Source organism: Rattus norvegicus, chromosome 7 (assembly GCF_021556685.1).
Source record: "Rattus norvegicus strain SHRSP/BbbUtx chromosome 7, alternate assembly SHRSP_T2T, whole genome shotgun sequence".
Taxonomy (NCBI): domain Eukaryota; kingdom Metazoa; phylum Chordata; class Mammalia; order Rodentia; family Muridae; genus Rattus; species Rattus norvegicus.
Genome location: NC_141540.1, coordinates 53,996,171 through 54,023,475, shown reverse-complemented (window position 1 = coordinate 54,023,475; position 27,305 = coordinate 53,996,171). Strand labels below are relative to the sequence as shown.

General features: G+C 39.1%; 1 protein-coding gene and 1 pseudogene across 4 annotated transcripts in view; one reads left to right on the top strand and one right to left on the bottom strand.

The window, feature by feature from the left end:
* The window catches only part of Syt1 (synaptotagmin 1), a 547,682-nt gene that overhangs the window by 49,328 nt on the left and 471,049 nt on the right, over positions 1–27,305 (top strand).
* Positions 7,948–8,331, bottom strand: Rpl31-ps2 (ribosomal protein L31, pseudogene 2; annotated as a pseudogene).

Below are 27,305 nucleotides of genomic sequence, written 5' to 3'. Positions count from 1 at the left end.
GGAAGCCGGAGGGACATAGCTGAGAAGGCAGCTGTAGATTCCGCTGGCAGAGGATAGCTTCTTCACCAGTTACAGGCTAAGACAGTCCTGTTGGGAAGCTCGTGCACAGATATTCCTAAACTGAAATGTCCAGGTTCCTCTGCCAAGGCTGACTCAGGGTGTGTGAGACATGCTGGCTCCAGAGGTGGTGACTTTCAAGATCTACAGGACAATTGCGATGCACATTCATGGTTAGGAACCACAGGGTAAAGAATCTGGCCTCCATGATAAAGACTTGAAATAGGACGAGGAGAAAATGGGAACCCAAAAGAAAAAAAAGTTGCAGTAAAATACATTATTATCTATTGGAGCTCCATGACAATTTATGGTCACGTGAATGTATAGAAAGCTCTTGTCCCAAGTTCCGTCTCATGTCATTGCTACATTTATAATTGCCTTTAATGCTTCTTTCTCTCCTGTTTTTCTTTCATATTGGAACCACATCATACTTTTCCTAAATAAGCTTAAAATTTTCTCTTCTTCATATATATCCTGTCTACTACAATTTAAAATCATCTTTTTAAAAAAATTGTTCTTTAATCTTTTTCTATTTTACACTCCAGATTTTATCTCCCTCCCGGTCCACCCTCTGTTCTACGTCCCATACCTCCTTCCCCCACCCCCGACCCCATCTCCACAAGGATGTCCCCAACCCCCAACCCCTCACACACACACACCTACATGCCCCCACACACTGCAAACCCCGCACACCACCAGACCTCCCCACTTCCTGGGGGCTCCAGTCTCTAGAGAGTTAGGTGCATCTTCTCTGACTGAGTCCAGCCCCGGGAGTCCTCTGCTGTACATGTGGTGGGGGCCTCATCTCAGCTGGTGTATGCTGCCTGCTTGGTGGTCCAGTCTGAGAGATTGCAGGGGTTCAGGTGAGTTGAGACTGCGGTCCTCCTACAGGGCCACGCCCTTCCTCAGCTTCTTTTTACAGGTACATTTCCATTGATTTACATTGTCTCTGTTTGCTCTCATAGATATTTTTAGGAAGAAAATTTCTTATGAGAGAACAGTTTTGTCAGCGAGAGCCTTAAAGGCTTTGTTCTCTGCTTGGATTCTATATTAGGATCCTGTGCATCTCGAGATCTGTGTTTATTAAGATTCCCAAACATACAGAGATAGAAATGGTGCTCTATTTTTAGATGTTCGTCTAAAATATTGCTGTTTGCTGGCGCTGCACAGGAGGTGTGTAATTCTAGACAATATTCAGAGGCTTCTTTGCCTAAATGAATTCTAGTTATTCTCTAATTAAATAATCGGACAGGCTAGAAATGATGGGGAAGCTACAAGGGATCGGACCCCAGTGGAGGATTTAGTTTCCACAGTTGATCTTGTAAATGTAAAGTAGTCAAGTACTCTTGTGGACCCTTCCAGACTGTTTCTGAAATCCTGGTATAGGACCCGTCTGCTCAGCTACAATTTACTTTTGTTTAAATTAAATTTTAATAAATGTAATAAATTTATTAAACTGCTATATGGTTTTGTGTTTAAGATATCAGTGCTTTGACAGAACCTGCAGCTCTTAGATGAAGCAAGAACTTCCAATTTAATATAAATTTAAATTTTAACTTGTATTTAAATATATTTTCACCTCTTTTAAATTTCTTTAATATAGATTTTCATCTAAGAACTTTATTCAAATTTACTTTGAATATATAACTTAAAATATTTAAACTATAATTTACCTTGATATTTAAATGTATACATTTAACTTACAATTTTCATACAAGACTATCCGCATAGCAAAGATTCAGTAATTAAAACCAACACTCCTTCCTGTGATACATTTCTCACTTTCACTTCAAAGTTCACCTTAGATCACTCCACTTCTGTCTCCTCTGCCTTTGTCACCTAATGTCTGCCAACAAAATGCATTTTGCTTATTTACACATTTGTCCATCTGTTCTCTCCAGTGACTTCTTTTGCATCATGCACACATGAAATATCAAAGAGTTCTCTGTCATAAGGGCCTTAGTTAGTTGTCATCATAGAAACTATCACCACCCCACCCCCATCTTAACTCTTAGAAAACTATCTCTGTTGAAAACTGCATTTGTTATTTACTCCTGAAGCTCTAGTATTAAATACCTGAGTTCCTTTGCTTCCTAAGGATCCTTTTGGAGCAGCTGTAACTTCACAACCAAATAAAGAAGTAGAGACCTGCAGCTCCCCAGAAATGCACTTCTGTTTTATATAAAATTAAAATAAAATTGGAAACTTCTCGATCCTAATGTAGATGTTCAAACCATCTGCTTGTCCTTTACTAGAAACATCTTAGCTGGAGTTGAACTCTTTTACTGTTTCCTTACGTTTCCATCTATAGCTCAATCCCTTGTGGCTATCAAGAGCGGATTTTTTTCCCACTCATCAACCCTTCAAGTGTTTGAAGACAGCTAGATTCATCTTGTACATCTGCTCCAGGCAGTGTTCCGTGAGTCATAACTTTGATTCCTCAGCATCCTGTCTTCTGAATGTACCCTAATTAGTCTCTGCACCCAAAGGTGACGCCAGAGCCCCCAGTTATTCTGATCATCACAGAATGAAGAAAGGGACTCTTCTTGTAAAACCTTATCTGGAGAATATATTAACAAAATACTCCACAGCACCCACCCACACTTACCAGCTTTCCTGTTTGATAGCATTAGCTTTCTAAATGATTGTTTCATAATCTTGGTTTACATTAAATTTAAACATGATTGGAACTGGACACTGAAGTAGAACTCAAGCATTTATTATGGAACGGGTTGGGGGGGATGTATTCACTTTTGAAAGGAATCTTTCAAGAATTAAAAAGAAAACTACTGATAAAATGTTTATAAGTGTTTGCTGAGGTTTGTAAGTACTTTCACATCTGTATGTGTGAAACATGTAAAATAATTACTTTAGAAATATTCAAATAACAGTGACATGGGTTTTTTAATTTAAATAACACACCAGTCTCTATAACACACAACATCTACCAAATGATGTCAGGATCCTTTTCCCAGGTTATTTTCCATTATGCCTGCTAACAAGCTAAAGAAAAGATTGAACTTGCACATCGTCCATGGCGCATTGCATTAATGCCTGGTATTTACAAGCATTTCGCATGAAGGTGAGAAGAGCAGACAGCCTTTCCCTTATGGCTGCATAGGAAGGCAGCTCTGCTGTGAGCACATCTGTGCACTCTCCGTGTTTGGACGTGTTTGGTCCCTCTGGGGAAGCAGTGATGTGAGGCCAGCCTTCCCTTTGCCATTTTTCCATCCCAGGCAAGTCTTCTGCCAAAGGGCTCGTCCCTGTCGGTCCAATGCCAGCATTCGCTCTTACAGCATGCATGGGTAATTTGCTTTTTTTTTTCTGGAGAGACATATCAGGGCAAAGTAGACTGATTGAGGGGATTAAAAGATACAGACTCTGGGACAGGAGAGCTGACTTCCGGGCATATGAGCTAGTTACCTATCGGCTCCTTTGCAAATCCGAATGCTGCAATTCTCAGTATACAGAGAAATAGCTGAACTGGCTGGTTTCAAAGCTTTGCCGAACAGTAAAAATGATCACTTTAGGTGCGTTGTTCACATGGGGCTCAGTAGAACCCCCCCCCCAGACAAAAACAAGATACAACAATGAAGACCGAAACGATCTGGGTGCAAATTTAAGAAAGAGTATATTTTGCCTAGAATTATTTACTGTGGCTACAAAAATGCAAATGGGCCACGTGGCAAACATTTATAGCATTAATTGTAGAAAAAAATTCATAGCAGGAAACATTTACATATGCACTCATGTGGCAATGCTAAGAATAATTAAATATCTTCATGAGAAATGCTTATAAAAACGGGCCTTAGTGCCATGTGCATGCTAGTATTTAAGTTTTAAAATACATAAATGATGTTAGAAAGAAATTGAGATAGGAATGTGAACCCAGGAGCAGATGAAAATTGCAAGCCAGATACCCTGAGGGTGTATTGCTTTATGATGCACTTTGCGACGACCTCTGGTTGCTTTGTAACTTCAGTCTGTGCACAGGTTCCCTGCAAATACCCCAAAGATAACAGAGCTACTTTAAAATGTTTTACTTTTGAAATTTTTAGACAGCAATTAGGACAGGTAGGAAGGTATACTTTCTAGGTTGCAAACTGGAAAGAACAGCTTTGGGGAAGGAGATCCAGAAGATGGTGCATTAAGTGGCCATTCAAGAACACTCAGCATCTAAAGGATGGCTTGATCGTGTTTAGAAAGAAGTAAATCTAGGAGATAGTAAGTTCTATGCAACCAGATTTATATTCATGTTTATGTGACATGCAGGAATCTGTCTTCTTGCTAATAGACTGCAAAAAAAGCGGAAAACTAAGTTTATATCATGCAAATGCATAATAAGATTAATAAGGTAGTGATATAATCGTCCAAGAGAAAGAACAGCGAATGAAAGTATACCGTTCACTTTCTTGACTTGGTTTGCTAGACCACAAAGGGAGTTGTAGCTATTAATCTTTGGTACTTTTCTTTTATGAACTAATAGACAAAAAAATCAAAAAATGAAAATGAAAGGATTGTATATGAACACCTCACAGCGTCAGCTCTAACACATGCTAAGGAATGTTATGGTGGCTTCCTTCACATGTTGCATCTACTCTAATGGCATTTAAGAAGCGAAATGTTTCAATTCATACATGGATTTTGAAAACGTTTATGACCAACGTAGTTCCAAATAAGAAATTTTATTTAAAATATGCATAACCACATTAAGGAATTTTATCTTTAAGGAGGATGGAACGGTTCTTTACATATTGTTATTACTTTAGTCTGTGCCATTGAAGTCTCAGTAGGCAGTTCAAAGCCTTATTATGATCTTTCCTGTTGAAATTAATTCCATTCCATTTCTTCACGTATCCAGTGACTTTCGCCCTTACCTGCATCATCTGGTTCAGGTCTGCATTGTATGTTCCTGATAATGACGGATATTTGATGATCAGATCAAAGCTTAAATTTGTTCAAGGCCATTCACCTTACAAATAAGGTCCTAAATTCCACCCTGAGCAGTCTGACTATATTTTTAATCACTATACCTCGTATATATTATACACTTTCTTCTCTGAATCATCATTTTGTTTTGAGGTGGAGGCAACCATCTTAGTTCGTGACATGTTTTAAAAAATACTTAGGATCATAATAGCATAAAATTACATGGAAATAAGCCAAATGTTCACTCAGTTGTACAGTATGATTATAAATAATTAATCTCATCCATTAACTACCTTAATATACACTCCTAATATTCCATGAGTGAACAGATGTCCATATAGGGAAGTAATTAAGGGCAGAAATCTTGGTTCCACTGATTCTTACTTTTATTTGGACTAATAATCTTTTAGATATAATGTTATGTTTTACACTGAATTACAAAAATAATTTTAATTATTAAAAGGAATGGAGTTATTAATAAGGGAATTGCATAGTTTTAAGAAAGAAAATACATTTATTTGCAAAAATTATATATATATACATATATATTAAACTTAAGGATATATATAAATGGACTTTACCAATTATGATCTAAATGTTTCAAAGTTGTTTGATGGCAGAGTAATTCCACTCATATTGGGAGACCGTAAATCTCTACTGAAGGTGATATTCAAATACATTTTAGTTAACTACTTCTCTGATACTTTTTCTCCTAAACAGTGGTCTGAAGGATGCAAAAACAAAATGTTTAATTTCAAACACGAAGAATCAGTAGCTCAGCCACCAATATGCCTAAGGTTTGCCCTGTAAGTTAGGAGGTGCCATCTTTCAAAATTCTTTTCCTAAAAGTCATGTAATCCCCTCGAAACCCCACAGTGATGATACCTACTTAACAGAGGAGGTAATCTAAATAAAAGAATTGTGAAGTTACTTGCTGGGAGACTAGTTAGTTAGCTAGTAAGTTATCCAGTCTGAACTTGAATCCAGACAATCTCAAGTTCATTCTTGTAACCAGATTAATGATCTGTCCCTAGCAGAGGCAGAATAGAGGAATTCCTTAGCTTTGGGCATACAGTCTTTCATTGTTGTCACAGTAGGGCATCTGAGCCCAGACAAACAGAGTTCATGCTTCCTATCTACACAGTCCTGTGACAGCGAGTGAGAATATGTTCTTTTGTGTGCTTAATTGTTAGCCAGTGTTGACAGAAGAACCGATGTTTAAGATGCAATAACTAGTTTTTAAAATTGTTTTGGTTTGATATTTAATGTTTTAGCATCACTGTGAAGGTCATACAATGTTTTGACCATGTCCACCCTTCTCCAGTTTCTCCCAGTTCCCCCACCCATCCACTCACTCAACTTTTTTCCTCTTTTTTGAATTTTTTTTTAAGAAATCAATTCCTGTTCGTGCTGCCCTTACATTCATGAATATATGGCCATCCACTGGAGCATGGTCAGACTAGCAGAGGCCCGAACCAGAAGGAGATGGCCTCTTTCTCTCAGAGTGGCCCTTCCTCGGCTAGGGGTGGGATTTAGTGCCTACCTTCCCCTCTATGCAAATATACATCTTAAAGAGAACTAGTAGCAGAAGATGGCCTTTTTGGTCATCAGTGGAAAGAGAAGCCCTTGGTCCTGTGAAGGCTCTATGCCCTAGTGTAAGGGAATGCCAGGGCAGGGAGGTAGGAGGGAGCAGGTGGGTGGGTGGGGGAGCACCTCATAGAGGCAGGGGGAGGGGGTTGAGGGGGTGGGATGGCAGTTTCCAGAGAAAATAATAGGAAAAGGGATAACATTTAAAATGTAAATAAAGAAAATATCCAATTAAAGAAAAAATATGCGGGGTTGGGGATTTAGCTCAGCAGTAGAGCACTTGCCTAGCAAGCGCAAGGCCCTGGGTTCAGTCCCCAGCTCCGAAAAAAAAAAAAGAAAAGAAAAAAGAAAAAAAAGAAAAAAGAAAAAATATGCAAAGAGCACAAACAATTGAGCCTAAAGAAACAGACAATCCACTTTTTAAATGAGATAGGGAACTGAGCATTGCACTTATAAATGAAAGACAAATGATGAAGAAGCATTGAAAGGGTGGCTTAGCCATCAGGGAAATGCAAATTAAAACTACTACTACTCTAATGTCCTAAGTGACACTGTACGTTAATGAAGAATTTTAGTAAGTTCAGTAAGTGTAAAAGATTACTTCAATGCTTATAGATTCTATATGGGAAATATTCATGTTTGTCTCTGCTGACATAGGTGTCATCAAAAACAATGGCATAGACAATCTCCTGATGATGTATCTGGCAAGATGTCACAAAGAAGTAGCTGAGGATTTAGATGTTAAGCCAAGCCACACTCAAAATCTCCTGTAAGTCTTGTAGTGTGCTTCTGTGCCTGGAGCTAGCATACCGTTAACTTTTGATCATGGAATTATATCATAAAGCTTCCTTGTTAACTTTTTTTTTTAGTTTAAAAAATTAATTTTATAGAGAATTTCATACATGGCACAGTGAACTTGATCATGCTCTCATCCCCTACTCCTGCTCCGAACCCCTCCCAATTGCATTTCCCCAACTTTATATCATACTTTTTTCTTTCTTTTATTGTCCAGTGGTGTTAATTTGAGTGCTGGGTCATACACTGAAGTATGGCAAACCTACCAGGGCCACAGTCTAAGAGAAAATTGAGTTTTCCTCTCTCAGAAGCCATTAACTGTCATTAGCTTCTAAGCTGGAAATAGGGACTTGAGTCTATGGATAGAGAGATACAAATTTAGAGGGAAGATAAACATGTATCTTTTACTTTGTATGTGTATGTGGAGCACCCTGTGTGCTGGTGTGCAATCAAGTGCATGGGGCTGGAGGTGTCACTCTTTATAGCTTTCTGGGTTTTTGTTTGTTTGTTTGTTTGTTTGTTTGTTTTGGGGTTTTTTTTTTTTTTTGCAGTTCTGTAACTTTATTTGACATTCAGCAGTTAGTTCTCATCCACACTGACCGTCTGTAGATTTTTGAATGTGGTAACAGGAACGTAAGTTACCCGTGTGTAGAGCTTGTTTGGTGACTCCTCATCCTCATTACGCTTTCTGGACAAATGTACTTGAATGTGGTACGGAACATTCCTTATTCCTTTGGCCCAGACAGCTTTATTGAGCCTGGTGTCTATGCGCACATCTGGAGTCCCCATGTCCTTCGTGGCAAATTTCCGAATTTCTTTGAGTGCCCGAGGAGCACGCTTCTTGAAGCCCACTCCATGGATGCACTTGTGAATGTTAATGGTGTATTCTCAGGTCACCACCTCATTGATGGCAGAACGGCCCTTCTTCTTCTCACTACCCTTTGTGGGAGCCATTCTGTCCGGCCCAAGTTGGAAAGCTAGCTTTCTGTTTTATTCAGCAGGGAGGGAACATACTGAACCCTGAAGTCCACAGCTTTAGCTCTTCAGAAAGGCAGTTTTCTCTGGAGACTCTTTGTTTCCAACTTGGATTACAGGTGCAGTGCTACCCCTGTCTGACTTTTATGTGGGGGGCTAAAGGTCCAAAGTCTGGGCTTCAAGGTCTGAGTCTTGAAGCATCTGTTGTGACTCAGAACATTTCTCTCCGTTGGCTTTGGCCACTGTGCAGTGAACAGCTTTGTCCTGTTGTCTACTTTTTTTTTTTTTAGATTTAAAATCACATTTTTTTATTGAAACAATGTCTTTTTTTATTAACTTGAATAATTCTTATTTACATTTCGAATGTTATTCCCTTTCCCAGTTTCCGGGCCAACATCCCCCTAACCCCTTCCTCTCCCCTTCTGTATGGGTGTTCCCCTCCCCATCCTCCCCCCATTACCGCCCCATTACAATCATGTTCACTGGGGGTTCAGTCTTAGCAGGACCCAGGGCTTCCCCTTCCACTGGTGCTCTTACTAGGCTATTCATTGCTACCTATGAGGTTACAGTCCAGGGTCAGTCCATGTATAGTCCTTGGGTAGCGGCTTAGTCACCGGACGCTCTGGTTCGTTGGCATTGTTGTTCTTATGGGGTTTCGAGGTCCTTCAATCTCTTCAAGTCCTTTCTCTGATTCCTTCAATGGGGATCCTGTTCTCAGTTCAGTGCTGCTGGCATTCGCCTATATATTTGCTGTATTCTGGCTGTGTCTCTCAGGAGAGATCTACATCCGGTTCCTGTCGGTCTGCACTTCTTTGCTTCATCCATCTTGTCTAATTGGGTGGCTGTATATGTATGGGCCACATGTGAGGCAGGCTCTGAATGGTGTTCCTTCTGTCTCTGTTTTAATCTTTGCCTCCCTATTCCCTGCCAAGGGTATTCTTGTTCCCCTTTTAAAGAAGGAGTGAAGCATTCGCATTTTGATCATCCTTATTGAATTTCATGTGTTCTGTGCATCTAGGGTAATTCAAGCATTTGGGCTAATAGCCACTTATCAATGAGTGAATACCATGTGTGTTTTCTGTGATTGGGTTACCTCACTCAGGATGATATCTTCCAGTTCCATCCATTTGCCTATGAATTTCATAAGGTCATTGTTTTTGATAGCTGAGTAATATTCCATTGTGTAGATGTACCACATTTTCTGTATCCATTCCTCTGTTGAAGGGCATCTGGGTTCTTTCCAGCTTCTGGCTATTATAAATAAGGCTGCTATGAACATAGTAGACAACGTGTCTTTTTAATATGTTGGGGCATCTTTTGGTTTCTTTTACGTATGTAGGTGCCCTTGTATTTGGGGCATAGATATTTAGGATTGAGAGTTCATCTTGGTGGATTTTTCCTTTGATGAATATGAAGTGTCCTTCCTTATCTTTTTGGATGACTTTTAATTGAAAATTGATTTTATTTGATATTAGAATGGCTACTCCAGCTTGCTTCTTCTGACCATTTGCTTGGAAAGTTGTTTTCCAGCCTTTCACTCTGAGGTAGTGTCTGTCTTTGACTCTGAGGTGTGTTTCCTGTAGGCAGCAGAATGCAGGGTCCTCGTTGCATATCCAGTTTGTTAATCTATGTCTTTTTATTGGGGATTTGAGGCCATTGATGTTGAGAGATATTAAGGAATAGTGATTATTGCTTCCCGTTATATTCATATTTGGATGTGAGGTTATGTTTGTGTGCTTTTCTTCTCTTTGTTTTGTTGCCAAGACGATTAGTTTCTTGCTTCTTCTAGGGTATAGCTTGCCTCCTTATGTTGGGCTTTACCATTTATTATCCTTTGTAGTGCTGGATTTGTAGAAAGATATTGTGTAAATTTGGTTTTGTCATGGAATATCTTGGTTTCTCCATCTATGTTAATTGAGAGTTTTGCAGGATACAGTAACCTGGGCTGGCACTTGTGTTCTCTTAGGGTCTGTATGACATCTGTCCAGGATCTTCTGGCCTTCATAGTTTCTGGCAAAAAGTCTGGTGTGATTCTGATAGGTCTGCCTTTATATGTTACTTGACCTTTTTCCCTTACTGCTTTTAATATTCTTTCTTTATTTTGTGCGTTTGGTGTTTTGACTATTATGTGACGGGAGTTGTTTCTTTTCTGGTCCAATCTATTTGGAGTTCTGTAGGCTTCTTGGATGCCTATGGGTATCTCTTTTTTTAGGTTAGGGAAGTTTTCTTCTATGATTTTGTTGAAGATATTTACTGGTCCTTTGAGCTGGGAGTCTTCACTCTCTTCTATACCTATTATCCTTAGGTTTGATCTTCTCATTGAGTCCTGGATTTCCTGTATGTTTTGGACCAGTAGCTTTTTCTGCTTTACATTATCTTTGACAGTTGAGTCAATGATTTCTATGGAATCTTCTGCTCCTGAGATTCTCTCTTCCATCTCTTGTATTCTGTTGGTGAAGCTTCTATCTACAGCTCCTTGTCTCTTCTTTTGATTTTCTATATCCAGGGTTGTTTCCATGTGTTCTTTCTTGATTACTTCTATTTCCATTTTTAATTCCTTCAACTGTTTGATTGTGTTTTCCTGGAATTCTTTCAGGGATTTTTGTGTCTCCTCTCTATGGGTTTCTACTTGTTTATTTATGTTTTCCTGGAATTCTTTCAGGCATTTTTGCGATTCCTCTCTGTAGGCTTCTACTTGTTCTCTAAGGGAGTTCTTCAAGGCTTTCTTGAAGTCCTCCAGCATCATGATCAAATATGATTTTGAAACTAGATCTTGCTTTTCTGGTGTATTTGGATATTCCATGTTTTTTTTGATGGGAGAATTGGGCTCCGATGATGCCATGTAGTCTTGGTTTCTGTTGCTTGGGTTCCAGTGCTTGCCTCTCACCATCAGATTATCTCTAGTGTTGCTTTGTTCTGCTATTTCTGACAGTGGCTAGACTGTCCTATAAGCCTGTGTGTCAGGAGTGCTGTAGGCCTGTTTTCCTGTTTTCTTTCAGCCAGTTATGGGGACAGAGTGTTCTGCTTTTGGGCGTGTAGTTTTTCCTCTCTACAGGTCTTCAGCTGTTCCTGTGGGCCTGTGTCTTGAGTTCACCAGGCAGGTTTCTTGCAGGGGAAAAGTTGGTCCTACCTGAGGTTCCGAGGCTCAAGTGTGCTCGTGGGGTACTGCCTAAGTCCTCTCCGCGGCGGCAGCAACCGAGAAGATCTGCGCCGCTCTTTCCAGGAGCCTCCGTGCACCAGGGTTCCAGATGGCGTTTGGTGTTTTCCTCTGGCGTCTGGATGTGCGCAGAGTGCAGTCTCTTCTCGTTTCCCAGGCGTGTCTGCCTCTCTGTAGGTTTAGCTCTCTCTCCCACGGGATTTGGGTGCAGAGAACTGTTTATCCGGTCTGTTTCCTTCAGGTTCCGGCGGTGTCTCAGGCGCAGGGGTCCTGCCGCTCCTGGGCCCTCCCTTATGGGAACCCAGAGGCCTTATACAGTTTCCTCTTGGGCCAGGGATGTGGGCAGGGGTGGGCAGTGTTGGTGGTCTCCTCCGCTCTGCAGCCTCAGGAGTGCCCACCTGACCAGGCGGTGAGGTCTCTCTCCCACGGGGTTTGGGGGCAGAGATCCTGTTGTCTACTCTTAACACATTTAGTCAAACCACAGACACTGAAGCAGCAAAGCCAACTGAGCATGGCTGAGAGCTATAAGCATGTGTCTTAGGGTCTTACTGCTGTGAACAGATTCCATGACCAAGGCAACAGACTCCATGTCTTATGAGGACAACATTTAATTGGGGATGGCTTACAGGTTCAGAGGGTCAGTCCATTATCATCAAGGCAGGAACATGGTAGCTTCCAGTCAGGCATAGTGCAGGAGGAGCTAAGAGTTCTACATCTTCATCTGAAGGCTGCCAGAAGAATACTGACTCCCTTGTTAACTTTTTAATTTTTTTTTGTTTCTGTTTGCTTGTCTTCTTTTGAGATAAGGTCTTACTGTGTAACCCTGGCTAAACTGGAACTTGCAATAGAGACCAAGCTGCCCTTGAATTCATAGAGAATGTTCGCCACCACACCCGGCATTATCAAACTTTTAACCTTAATATAATTTCAGACAAAAAGAATTGTGCAAAGAATACCTATGTATAGTTTATTCAGAATCCCTAAGTATTCATAATTCTGTGGGGATTGTGATTATGTGTGTGGTTCATTATTTTCCTGGATCCTGTAAAAGTAGGCTGCAGATATGATTTTTCCCTTTCTCTACGATATACTTAGGTGTATGTTTCCTAAAAATAAAGACATTATCTTATATAAAACAGAAATTAACATTGACTAGTCATAATACTATTATCTAATCCACAGATCTTATTAGATTTCATGAGTTGTCCCAATAATGTCTTTCATATCCCAAGGCAGATACCAACTCTACCCTCATGTTGGAGTTCCTTCTCCTTATCGTCTCTTATTTTCGTGGCTATCTTCTGTAAAATGTCATGACCTGCACTCATTACCCAGGACACGTCTATTTACTTGTTTGTCTCCTGGTATTTAGAAACTTCAAAATCTCTCTCTCTCTCTCTGTCTCTCTCTCTCTGTCTCTCTCTGTCTCTCTGTCTCTCTGTCTCTCTCTCTCTCTCTCTCTCTCTCTCTGTGTGTGTGTGTGTGTGTGTGTGTGTGTGTGTGTGGCGGGGGTGAAGAGGGAGAAGGAGAAGTAGGGAAGGAGGGAGGGAGAAAAGAATGGAGGAGAGAGAGGAGAGACAGAGTGGAGAGACAAAGACAACAGAATAGAAAGACAGAGAGACAGAGAAAAGGGAAGTGTACATAAGCTTGTACCTATTTATGGAAATCAGAGAAAGACTTGGATATTGGTCATTGCCTTCTATTCTGTGAGGAAAACTCTGTGTAGTCCACCTCTGCATCCGGGGATTCTCTTTTCTTTGTCTCCCTTCTCCCTATAGGAGCATTAAGGTTATAGATGTATGCTTTGCATGAGATCCAGGGATTTGAACTTAGGTCCTCAAAATTTATATAGCAAGCAGTTTGCCCCCTGAGCTTTTCCTCCAGTTTTGGTCTCAATTATTTTTTTATCTAAGAATTAAAAAAGAAAAGAACTTAATTGTTAGAATAAAATATTTACTTAGAAGCACATTTAACTTCTGACTAAGGATTAGTCATGTATTCAAAAATCCACACAATACTAAAGCCAACCGAATTTGCTCTGACATGGTGACTGAGTCACTCATTTGAATAACTTTGCATTAAATGTTTATGTTGAGCTCCTACCCCTTGTGCTTGACAATATTTTTTTCCTTAATTGTATTGATATGTCAACATTTTCATACTTAGAATTATAAAACAAACTACATACTGGGTGAATAGTCTTTTCCCTCCTTTATCTAATGTTTCTTTAAAGAGTATGTGAGATTGTGAATATATAGGCTCATACTAAGCCCTTAAATGTTCGTTTTATCTATTTATCTAGTAATATTGATTTATCTGTCTTTAGATTCACATCTGCTGAGTATTTTGTACGTGTTTCTCACTTCTGTGAAGCTGACCATCAGGCTAATGTTGCAGAAACTCTCTTTTCATACTGTTATCTTAACTCTTATAAGGAGTTGAATATCTGAAACTTCCCCACAGTTTTTTATCAAATAATACTGTACTTGCTTTCCCAGCTTAGAGTCAGCAGCCAGTTTTATTCCTTAAAGAAATGCAATTACATCTTATGGCACAACATAATGTTATCGTGAGAATAATGTAGAAAAGGGCCAGGGTCAGGTCTCATTTCAGTGCTGATTTCCGCTTGAACAAAACAGAAATAATTCTGTAGGAAGGTTATAATTGCTCGATTGGAATGAAACAAAGACTCCTCGGGCATGTCTAGAAAGATGAGCAGATTACACGCTTAACAAATTCAAGAATATATGGCTCCTAGATTAAGTCATGCACGCACTGGAGACAAAAAAGAAAGCATTTTAGCATGAGAATCGATTTAATTTTAATGCATTCCTCTAAATCAAAAGCTTTGTTTCTGGAACTATCTAATATTACTGTATTTTCCTTATGAAGTCTTTTATGCATAGCAACTAGTGATTCTTATATGTGTGGTTACTAGTTATAATGATAAATGAATCAGAACAGATCCCTTTCCTGGTTAAATGTTTGCAATAAAGTCTATGGATCAAATTTGACATATTTCTTACATTGCATAAAAATATATATTCTTAATAAAGAATGCATTTTACTTTTTTATGGTCATACATTAAAGTATTGGATTTCATAAAAAATTTTAGAACACATTTAATTTTATTACAATCTCATAACTAAGAAGAAACTAAAAGGAAAACTATGTTCATAGATTATTCCAAAATAAGAGAAGATAATTTTAAATTCCACACATTCATGCAAAGCAAATTGAGATGACTGTGTATGAAGATAAGAAACCACCTAAACATGTCACCAACATGACGAGAGATTGGATGATTCTTTTTTAGATTTACTTTTTATATTTTTTATTATTCATTTTATTCATTTACATTTCAATGATATCTCCATTCCCAGTTGTCCCTCCACAGACCACCCCCATCCCATTCCTCCCTCTATAAGGGTGCTCCTCAACCCGCTCACCCACTCTCATCTCACTGCTCTAGCATCCCCCTATGTTGGGACATCAAGCCTCCACAGGACCAAGAGCCTCCCCTCCCATCGAGCATTTAGAAAAATATTTGTATCCCAGGTGTATGCATCTACAAATTGGTCCCTTAGAAGATGCCAATTCACACATACATAGATTTTTAAATGTATACTAATTATACAAAGACTACTATTTAAGCCTTACATTCATGCTTATCGATAGTTCTTGCCCAATTTTCATACTTCTAAGGTCTTGCCTTCCAAAACAGAGCAGCAAAATAGACCTTCTCTAATCAATATCTCAGAATTGAAATATGTCTTTGCATTTAGTATGGCAGCATGTATAAAATGGACTTACCACATTTATTTATCTTTAGTAGATATCAGGATAATTTATGGTTCCCAGTAATCTAACTTTTCTCTCTTTTAGCTTTTAAATCATCATGAAAGAAGGAAAATGCTGTCATCCATCTTCTGCAGGATGCTTCTATTTGCATTCCCATTTAGTCTGAAGTTACTCATCGTAGATCCGTTAAAATAAAATCGGGAGGGATCACTACATATCTTATTTTTCAGCATTTCCTCATTTTATCTGCCTGAGGTAGAAAATACATACTTGAATCTGAGCAAATTATTCTAGTTGGCTCACAGTAAGAAATATATTCCATTGTAGGGTGAGAAGCGGTAACTTAGGAAAATATAATTTGCAACAATAATAGAATTTTGGACATTTTCACCTCTGAACCAATCTCCTTAGTAACTATTAGTCCATTTTAAAGTGTAAATATTTGACTCATTTAGTTGAGAGTAATTTATGTAAGATATTATGTAACATTTTAGTTTTGAACTCAAAGCATTATGCATATTTAATATTTATAAAAGAGGGTATGGTGGCAGAGTATAGAGAACCTTATATGTACTGTAATATTTCCCTACCCCTAGAATAATTAAATAATATAACCAACATTTCTTAATTTAATAAGACCATTACTCCATATCCAACCTATGTAAAGAAACTTCAAAAGATACTATTAAGACCTGTGCTTTAGGTAGTATTTAGAGTAAACTGTTAATAATCATATTTTATGAAACAAATGGCTAATATCATTTTTGTTGTATACTCTGAATATCAGAGCTTCAATATGACACTGTTGTCTAGTCCATCTTTGGAGCCAGCAGAGAGGGGCTGTTTGATACCCTGTACAGTATCAACATTTTTCTAAGACTGTTCAACTCTAAGAGCAGTTTCCTCTGCCTACAAGTTGCAAGGTAGTTTTAAGGAGAAAGTTAAGATCATTAGCTAAGAAAGAAACAAAACAAAAGTTGTGGAACTTTACATGCATCCTTATTGTCTTCCTGAAATAATAATGATAATGAATTAGAAAATTTTAAGCAAGTAAAAAATTTCAGCAGCAATAATTTTGTGAAATATAGAAAAAATTATTCACTAGTTTAATTTGCGATTAATTTGACAATTCATGTAATGTTTGGATGACTTCTAGTTACTAGCTATTTGATTTAGAAAAAGCAGAGTACAGCAATGACATAAGGAAAGAAGTAGCAAGATACATTTACTACTAATATGGGTACAACTTGTAGGCTCCTAGATACTGTAGAATACAAGTGAAGTCAAAGACCAATAAAAACCTCATGTTTCAATGAGAGCAATCGGGGAAGATATGGATCCAAGAGTACAAAGTTTCCATGAAGTGATAGACATGTTAATTAACTTGATTGAATCATTCTCCACGTAAAAGAATCATGAACATGGGGAGCCTGTGGGAGGAGTTGGAGGAAAGTAAAAATGTGAACCAAATATATTGCAGGAAAAAATTAAATACAAAATGCTTTCAAAAAATAAAACCAAAATGCAGCTCTAAATGTTTAGTTATGGTTTTCAGTGAAAATTAATTACTATTAAAACCTCACATTGAAAATTAATGGTAAAAGTCGAGGAAAACATACAATAAGAGTATATTGGAGTACATGTTTAAGCCATGCAAAATGAGTTTGGTTCTAGAATTAGAAAGAAGACTAATAGAAGAAACTTTAACATAGTCAAAAAAGTTAAAATGTGGAGAATAAATAGAGAAAATGGCAATGAGAACTACCTGTAAAACTCAAAACTTAACATTAGATTGTAAAAATCTAATGACCAGGTCTAAGTTACGCTCTCATATTAATAATGGCAAAAAGCAGGTTGATAATATTGTCTGAGACTATCCAATTACTATATACATATACTAGTCCTTACAATAATAGCTGGAGGCTAGGGAACAAGTGACAGTTAAATATAGTTCAACAATACAGCACTAACCTAATCTATTGAACATATCTAATGATTTCATGGTCTCGGGTTACTCTCTGCATCAATTGAAAACAGGTGACCAATACCACCTAATGGATCAAATGAAGCTCACATACATCTTCCACAGATGTGGAAGGGCGATGACCTATTATGTAATTTCTTTTTCTTCATTGGACTTCAACTTTTCTTAATGTTTAGAATGGGGGTAAAAAATACAGTCACATAAGGGTGAAGAGACTAATGTTTTAATACTGATATTGAACCAACACCTGCTGAATTGGAATATAATTGTAGTTTTGGGGGAATAGCCCAGGCTTTGTTCATGTTATTGAAGAAGCGAAATATTCAGAGAGTTTTCCTTCTCCCCACGGATTCAGGACTTTCAAAATGCATCAGGAGGATTCATATTGGTTATTTAGAAAGGACTGAACAAGTTTGTGGGTATGATGTTAATTGATCTGCTTTTCTTTTTGGTGGCTAGTTGGACAATTTTGTTCTAGAATTCTAACCGACTTTCTGAACTGTCCTATCAGCTAGATTCCATTGCTGACTGTCCGTCTGTGGATAGTACTGCCTTTGAGACATGAGCTAATTTAGGTGATGTCTGTCCAGAGAAGAGAAAGAACCTTGGGGTACAAACTATGCCTGTCATTGCAAATGGTTTCCCTAGTCTAAGGAAGCAGAGAACTGAGCAGGCAGGACAAAGTGCTAGCACAGCAGCCTGATCTCTGCGTTAGTGTGTGTCATCTATGCAAGACCTGGCAGTGCAAATTTCTACAAACATTCTTATAACTTAACATGGCATGCTGCACATTCCTGCATCTGAGTCTGCTCATGGCTGCTTTATCCATGCCTGGACAATACCAACCAACCAGAGCTCCCAGGGACTAAACCACTGCCCAAAGACTACACATGGACAGACCCATGGCTCCAGCCACATATGTATCAGAGGATGGTCGTGTTGGGCACCAATGGGAGGAGAAGCCTTTGGTCCTGCCAGGGCTTGACCCCCCAGTATAGGGGAATATCAGGGTGGGCAGGCAGGAAAGGGTGGGTGGATGGGTAGGGGACCACCCTCATAGAAACGAGATGGGGTAGGAGGTTTATGGAGGGGAAACCAACTGGGAAAGGGGATAACATTTGAAATGTAAATTAAAAAATATCCAAAAAGAAAAAAAAAGAAAGTTGCCTTCCCTTTTCATTCCCTATAGGCAGTTGACTTGATAAATATTTCCTTGCCAGTGGACTTATAATGAGCTATAAACATTGTTTATCCTCAAAATTATATCTTAAAAATATGACCTGTGTGTCCAAATCTAGTTTTAAGCTTTCATCTATATATGTTTCTATGTACCTATCGAACCTATCTATCTTTTCCCAAGTATTTTTCAAGTAATACTAATACTTTTCTAAGTATTGGTCAGTTGATGATCTACTGACCTAGCAATTGTTCTGTGTATGTACGTCTGTCTGTCAATCGATCTATCTATTCCTATTACCATAAGAGCTTCTTTTAAGTCCTAGGTAAAAAGGCCAAGGTAAAATATTATGGCCTAAATAAAATATTGAGACCTAGATAACACAATTAAATACCCCCACCAATAAAAACAAAATAAATATAAAACACAAACATATTCTTTAAAAAAGTCCCCTATCCCTAAATCGTAATTAATAAAAGAACTTAAATATTTATAAATTTTAAGCTTATAACCCTATAAAATCTTAACTCAAATTCATGATTCAGTTCCCAAATCTGAATCATGGACCTAATATGTCAATCCTGGGGCATATGCTCAATAAACTATCTCTATCTGACTAAAATCAATATTTATATCATTTATAAGTGATTCCAAAACCCTTGCAGCTTCCCAATGAGAATTTAATTGTAATCCATATGCAAATGTTTCCATAGTAATGAAGGGAGTATGTATACATACATACATACTTCCTTGATCCTTTCAATGACTCTGTATCCTCCTATATATTAATATGACATTGTCAGTATTTTTCATGTTAGATAGAATTATATTGAAGTCCAATTATGCTTATTTTAAAATAAGCTTTTGAGATTATAAATGATTCCATCATTTTTCTACCCTCCAGACTCTGCCATATAGCACTTTTACCTTGCTCCTTTTCAAATCCATGGCTGATTTTCCTTTAATTGTTGTAACATACGTATGTGTGCACGTGTGCACTCCTAAATAAATAAATACACCTTCTCTCAGTCTATATAATGTTACTTCTTGTGTATGTTTTCAGGGCTAACCATTTCATATTGGATAGCAAGTTGATGTGCTCTTCCTTGGGGGAGGCTATTTGTCCCACTCTCAACATTACTTAATTACATGTAGTTCTTTGTGAAGCAATGAAACCTCCTGGATTTTCAACTGTCCATGCTAGCATGTTTATTGTGCCATCCATCTTCAGATCATAGTTAGGAAGTCATCTTGGTAAGGCTTCTCACCTTGGTGATTATCAACAGCTCTTTTTTTTTTTTTATTAACTTGAGTATTTCTTATATACATTTCGAGTGTCATTCCCTTTCCCGGTTTCCGGGCAAACATCCCCCTCCCCCCTCCCCTTCCTTATGGGTGTTCCCCTCCCAACCCTCCCCCCTCCCCTTCCTTATGGGTGTTCCCCTCCCAACCCTCCCCCCATTGCCGCCCTCCCCCCATAGACTAGTTCATTGGGGGTTCAGTCTTAGCAGGACCCAGGGCTTCCCCTTCCACTGGTGCTCTTACTAGGATATTCAGTGCTACCTATGGGGTCAGAGTCCAGGGTCAGTCCATGTATAGTCTTTAGGTAGTGGCTTAGTCCCTGGAAGCTCTGGTTGCTTGGCATTGTTGTACTTTTGGGGTCTCGAGCCCCTTCAAGCTCTTCCAGTTCTTTCTCTGATTCCTTCAACAGGGGACCTATTCTCAGTTCAGTGGTTTGCTGCTGGCATTTGCCTCTGTATTTGCTGTATTCTGGCTGTGTCTCTCAGGAGCGATCTACATCCGGCTCCTGTCGGTCTGCACTTCTTTGCTTCATCCATCTTGTCTAATTGGGTGGCTGTATATGTATGGGCCACATGTGGGGCAGGCTCTGAATGGGTGTTCCTTCAGTCTCTGTTTTAATCTTTGCCTCTCCCTTCCCTGCCAAGGGTATTCTTTTTCCTCATTTAAAGGAGTGAAGCATTCACATTTTGATCATCCGTCTTGAGTTTCGTTTGTTCTAGGGATCTAGGGTAATTCAAGCATTTGGGCTAATAGCCACTTATCAATGAGTGCATACCATGTATGTCTTTCTGTGATTGGGTTAGCTCACTCAGGATGATATTTTCCAGTTCCAACCATTTGCCTACGAATTTCATAAACTCGTTGTTTTTGATAGCTGAGTAATATTCCATTGTGTAGATGTACCACATTTTCTGTATCCATTCCTCTGTTGAAGGGCATCTGGGTTCTTTCCAGCTTCTGGCTATTATAAATAAGGCTGCGATGAACATAGTGGAGCACGTGTCTCTTTTATATGTTGAGGCATCTTTTGGGTATATGCCCAAGAGAGGTATAGCTGGATCCTCAGGCAGTTCAATGTCCAATTTTCTGAGGAACCTCCAGACTGATTTCCAGAATGGTTTTACCAGTCTGCAATCCCACCAACAATGGAGGAGTGTTCCTCTTTCTCCACATCCTCGCCAGCATCTGCTGTCACCTGAGTTTTTGATCTTAGCCATTCTCACTGGTGTGAGGTGAAATCTCAGGGTTGTTTTGATTTGCATTTCCCTTATGACTAAAGATGTTGAACATTTCTTTAGGTGTTTCTCAGCCATTCAGCATTCCTCAGCTGTGAATTCTTTGTTTAGCTCTGAACGCCATTTTTTAATAGGGTTATTTGTTTCCCTGCGGTCTAACTTCTTGAGTTCTTTGTATATTTTGGATATAAGGCCTCTATCTGTTGTAGGATTGGTAAAGATCTTTTCCCAATCTGTTGGTTGCCGTTTTGTCCTAACCACAGTGTCCTTTGCCTTACAGAAGCTTTGCAGTTTTATGAGATCCCATTTGTCGATTCTTGATCTTAGAGCATAAGCCATTGGTGTTTTGTTCAGGAAATTTTTTCCAGTGCCTATGTGTTCCAGATGCTTCCCTAGTTTTTCTTCTATTAGTTTGAGTGTGTCTGGTTTGATGTGGAGGTCCTTGATCCACTTGGACTTAAGCTTTGTACAGGGTGATAAGCAGGGATCGATCTGCATTCTTCTACATGTTGCCCTCCAGTTGAACCAGCACCATTTGCTGAAAATGCTATCTTTTTTCCATTGGATGGTTTTGGCTCCTTTGTCAAAAATCAAGTGACCATAGGTGTGTGGGTTCATTTCTGGGTCTTCAATTCTATTCCATTGGTCTATCTGTCTGTCTCTGTACCAATACCATGCAGTTTTTATCACTATTGCTCTGTAATACTGCTTGAGTTCAGGGATAGTGATTCCCCCTGAAGTCCTTTTATTGTTGAGGATAGCTTTAGCTATCCTGGGTTTTTTGTTATTCCAGATGAATTTGCAAATTGTTCTGTCTAACTTTTTGAAGAATTGGATTGGTATTTTGAGGGGATTGCATTGAATCTGTAGATTGCTTTTGGTAAAATGGCCATTTTTACTATATTAATCCTGCCAATCCATGAGCATGGGAGATCATTCCATCTTCTGAGGTCTTCTTCAATTTCTTTCCTCAGTGTCTTGAAGTTCTTATTGTACAGATCTTTTACTTGCTTGGTTAAAGTCACACCGAGGTACTTTATATTATTTGGGTCTATTATGAAGGGTGTCGTTTCCCTAATTTCTTTCTCGGCTTGTTTCTCTTTTGTATAGAGGAAGGCAACTGATTTATTTGAGTTAATTTTATACCCAGCCACTTTACTGAAATTGTTTATCAGCTTTAGTAGTTCTCTGGTGGAACTTTTGGGATCACTTAAATATACTATCATGTCATCTGCAAATAGTGATATTTTGACCTCTTCTTTTCCGATCTATATCCCCTTGATCTCCTTTTGTTGTCTGATTGCTCTGGCTAGAACTTCAAGAACTATATTGAATAAGTAGGGAGAGAGTGGGCAGCCTTGTCTAGTCCCTGATTTTAGTGGGATTGCTTCAAGTTTCTCTCCATTTAGTTTAATGTTAGCAACCGGTTTGCTGTATATGGCTTTTACTATGTTTAGGTATGGGCCTTGAATTCCTATTCTTTCCAGGACTTTTATCATGAAGGGGTGTTGAATTTTGTCAAATGCTTTCTCAGCATCTAATGAAATGATCATGTGGTTCTGTTCTTTCAGTTTGTTTATATAATGGATCACGTTGATGGTTTTCCGTATATTAAACCATCCCTGCATGCCTGGGATGAAGCCTACTTGATCATGGTGGATGATTGTTTTGATGTGCTCTTGAATTCGGTTTGCCAGAATTTTATTGAGTATTTTTGCGTCGATATTCATAAGGGAAATTGGTCTGAAGTTCTCTTTCTTTGTTGTGTCTTTGTGTGGTTTAGGTATAAGAGTAATTGTAGCTTCGTAGAAGGAATTCGGTAGTGCTCCATCTGTTTCAATTTTGTGGAATAGTTTGGATAATATTGGTATGAGGTCTTCTAAGAAGGTTTGATAGAATTCTGCACTAAACCCGTCTGGACCTGGGCTCTTTTTGGTTAGGAGACCTTTAATGACTGCTTCTATTTCCTTAGGAGTTATGGGGTTGTTTAACTGGTTTATCTGTTCCTGATTTAACTTCGATACCTGGTATCTGTCTAGGAAATTGTCCATTTCCTGAAGATTTTCAAATTTTGTTGAATATAGGTTTTTACATTAAGATCTGATGATTTTTTGAATTTCCTCTGAATCTGTAGTTATGTCTCCCTTTTCATTTCTGATTTTGTTAATTTGGACGCACTCTCTATGTCCTCTCGTTAGTCTGGCTAAGGGTTTATCTATCTTGTTGATTTTCTCAAAGAACCAACTTTTGGTTCTGTTGATTCTTTCTATGGTCCTTTTTGTTTCTACTTGGTTGATTTCAGCTCTAAGTTTGATTATTTCCTGCCTTCTACTCCTCCTGGGTGTATTTGCTTCTTTTTGTTCTAGAACTTTTAGGTGTGCTGTCAAGCTGCTGACATATGCTCTTTCCTGTTTCTTTCTGCAGGCACTCAGCGCTATGAGTTTTCCTCTTAGCACAGCTTTCATTGTGTCCCATAAGTTTGGGTATGTTGTATCTTCATTTTCATTAAATTCTAAAAAGTTTTTAATTTCTTTCTTTATTTCTTCCTTGACCAGGTTATCATTGAGTAGAGCATTGTTCAATTTCCACGTATATGTGGGCATTCTTCCCTTATTGTTATTGAAGACCAGTTTTAGGCCGTGGTGGTCCGATAGCATGCATGGGATTATTTCTATCTTTCTGTACCTGTTGAGGCCCGTTTTTTGACCAATTATATGGTCAATTTTGGAGAAAGTACCATGAGGAGCTGAGAAGAAGGTATATCCTTTTGCTTTAGGATAGAATGTTCTATAAATATCCGTTAAGTCCATTTGGCTCATGACTTCTTTAGTCTGTCGACATCACTGTTTAATTTCTGTTTCCATGATCTGTCCATTGATGAGAGTGGTGTGTTGAAATCTCCCATTATTATTGTGTGAGGTGCAATGTGTGTTTTGAGCTTTAGTAAGGTTTCTTTTACGTATGTAGGTGCCCTTGTATTTGGGGCATAGATATTTAGGATTGAGAGTTCATCTTGGTGGATTTTTCCTTTGATGAATATGAAGTGTCCTTCCTTATCTTTTTTGATGACTTTTAGTTGGAAATTGATTTTATTTGATATTAGAATGGCTACTCCAGCTTGCTTCTTCTGACCATTTGCTTGGAAAGTTGTTTTCCAGCCTTTCACTCTGAGGTAGTGTCTGTCTTTGTCTCTGAGGTGTGTTTCCTGTAGGCAGCAGAATGCAGGGTCCTCGTTGCGTATCCAGTTTGTTAATCTATGTCTTTTTATTGGGGAGTTGAGGCCATTGTTATTGAGAGATATTAAGGAATAGTGATTATTGCTTCCCGTTATATTCATATTTGGATGTGAGGTTATGTTTGTGTGCTTTCATTCTCTTTGTTTTGTTGCCAAGACAATTAGTTTCTTGCTTCTTCTAGGGTATAGCTTGCCTCCTTATGTTGGGCTTTACCATTTATTATCCTTTGTAGTGCTGGATTTGTAGAAAGATATTGTGTAAATTTGGTTTTGTCATGGAATATCTTGGTTTCTCCATCAATGTTAATTGAGAGTTTTGCTGGATACAGTAACCTGGGCTGGCATTTGTGTTCTCTTAGGGTCTGTATGACATCAGTCCAGGATCTTCTGGCCTTCATAGTTTCTGGCGAGAAGTCTGGTGTGATTCTGATAGGTCTCCCTTTATATCTTACTTGACCTTTTTCCCTTACTGCTTTTAATATTCTTTCTTTATTTTGTGCGTTTGGTGTTTTGACAATTATGTGACAGGAGGTGTTTCTTTTCTGGTCCAATCTATTTGGAGTTCTGTAGGCTTCTTGTATGTCTATGGGTATCTCTTTTTTTAGGTTAGGGAAGTTTTCTTCTATGATTTTGTTGAAGATATTTACTGGTCCTTTGAGCTGGGAGTCTTCACTCTCTTCTATACCTATTATCCTTAGGTTTGATCTTCTCATTGAGTCCTGGATTTCCTGTATGTTTTGGACCAGTAGCTTTTTCCGCTTTACATTATCTTTGACAGTTGAGTCAATGATTTCTATGGAATCTTCTGCTCCTGAGATTCTCTCTTCCATCTCTTGTATTCTGTTGGTGAAGCTTGTATCTACAGCTCCTTGTCTCTTCTTTTGGTTTTCTATATCCTGGGTTGTTTCCATGTGTTCTTTCTTGATTGCTTCTATTTCCATTTTTAATTCCTTCAACTGTTTGATTGTGTTTTCCTGGAATTCTTTCAGGGATTTTTGTGTCTCCTCTCTATGGGTTTCTACTTGTTTATTTATGTTTTCCTGGAATTCTTTCAGGGATTTTTGTGTCTCCTCTCTATGGGCTTCTACTTGTTTATTTATGTTTTCCTGGAATTCTTTCAGGGATTTTTGCGATTCTTTCAGGCATTTTTGCGATTCCTCTCTGTAGGCTTCTACTTGTTCTCTGAGGGAGTTCTTCATGTCTTTCTTGAAGTCCTCCAGCATCATGATCAAATATGATTTTGAAAATAGATCTTGCTTTTCTGGTGTGTTTGGATATTCCATGTTTGTTTTGATGGGAGAATTGGGCTCCGATGGTGCCAAGTAGTCTTGGTTTCTGTTGCTTGGGTTCCTGTGCTTGCCTCTCGCCATCAGATTATCTCTAGTGTTACTTTGTTCTGCTATTTCTGACAGTGGCTAGACTGTCCTATAAGCCTGTGTGTCAGGAGTGCTGTAGACCTGTTTTCCTCTCTTTCAGTCAGTTATGGGGACAGAGTGTTCTGCTTTCGGGCGTGTAGTTTTTCCTCTCTACAGGTCTTCAGCTGTTCCTGTGGGCCTGTGTCTTGAGTTCACCAGGCAGCTTTTTTGCAGCAGAAAATTTGTTCTTACCTGTGGTCCTGAGGCTCAAGTTCGCTCGTGGGGTGCTGCCCACGGGCTCTCTGCAGCGGCAGCAACCAGGAAGACCTGTGCCTCCCCTTCCGGGAGCTTCAGTGCACCAGGGTTCCAGATGGTCTTTGGCTTTTTCCTCTGGCGTCCGAGATGTGTGTGCAGGGAGCAGTCTCTTCTGGTTTCCCAGGCTTGTCTGCCTCTCTGAAGGTTTAGCTCTCCCTCCCACGGGATTTGGGTGCAGAGAACTGTTTATCCGGTCTGTTTCCTTCAGGTTCCGGCGGTGTCTCAGGCAGGGTTCCTGCCGCTCCTGGGCCCTCCCCCACGGGAGCCCAGAGGCCTTTTACAGTTTCCTCTTGGGCCAGGGATGTGGGCAGGGGTGAGCAGAGTTGGTGGTCACTCCGCTCTGCAGCCTCAGGAGTGCCCACCTGGCCAGGCGGTTGGGTCTCTCTATCAACAGCTCTTTAATTGAACCTAATTTTCACTCAACAAGTGGAAAATTATACTTGGTATACTTGGTACTGGAAGCCTAGTCAACTACCCAGGGCTTAGGGCCCGTGCTTCTTTTAAAAGTTATGCATGGTGACCTATCTATTTAAGGACAGCAGTTTAGGACTTTGACACATGAGGATCAAAGCCAACCTGAACAATGTAGCAAGACCCGGCATCAAAAGGTTCTTTTTCAAAGATTGGAGATACAGCTTAGTGGTAGAGCACTTACACAGTGTTTGTGAAGCTTTCAACTTAGTCACCAGAGGTGGAATAAAGTATAAAGATACTTGCCACTCTAGAATTATCTATTTTTTCAACTAATAAATAATTTTAAATTTTCTTGTTGTAATATACTGTCAGGTTTTAATATTTATATTTAACTGAATTTTTTGGGTAAGAGAGGAAAGCCACCTGAAAATAAATTTCCTTGATGAAATTTTTTGCTATATATATATGTGTGTGTGTGTGTGAGAGAGAGAGAGAGAGAGAGAGAGGGGGAGGGGGGAATGGGGATCAGAGAGAAAGAGAGAGACAGAGACAGAGACAGACAGAGAGACAGAAACAGAGACAGAAGAGAGAGAGAAAAGATGCTCAATAAGTAAGGGACTGGAGAGATAGTTCAACAGTTAAGAGCACTGATTGCTCTTATAGATGACCCATGTTTAATTTTCCTCACCCATATGGTGTCTCACAACAATTTCTAACCCCAGTCCCAGGGGTCTGCTACTACTATCTAATGCATATGTGGGAACTAGGCATGTGCATGGTGCAGAAATACACGCAGACAAGAAAAAAACACACATACAAAAACAGCATATTCTGAACCTGGGGCAGTTGACTATGTCTCTCGACAGGAGCAAAGGCATGGATAGTAGGTGTGTTCCCATGGTGGCCTGAGGAAATTCACTTCCCTGGATGCAAGGTTAGCTCCTCAGGAGGGCTGCTCAGGAGTCCAAAGCAGAAGTTCTCAGAGA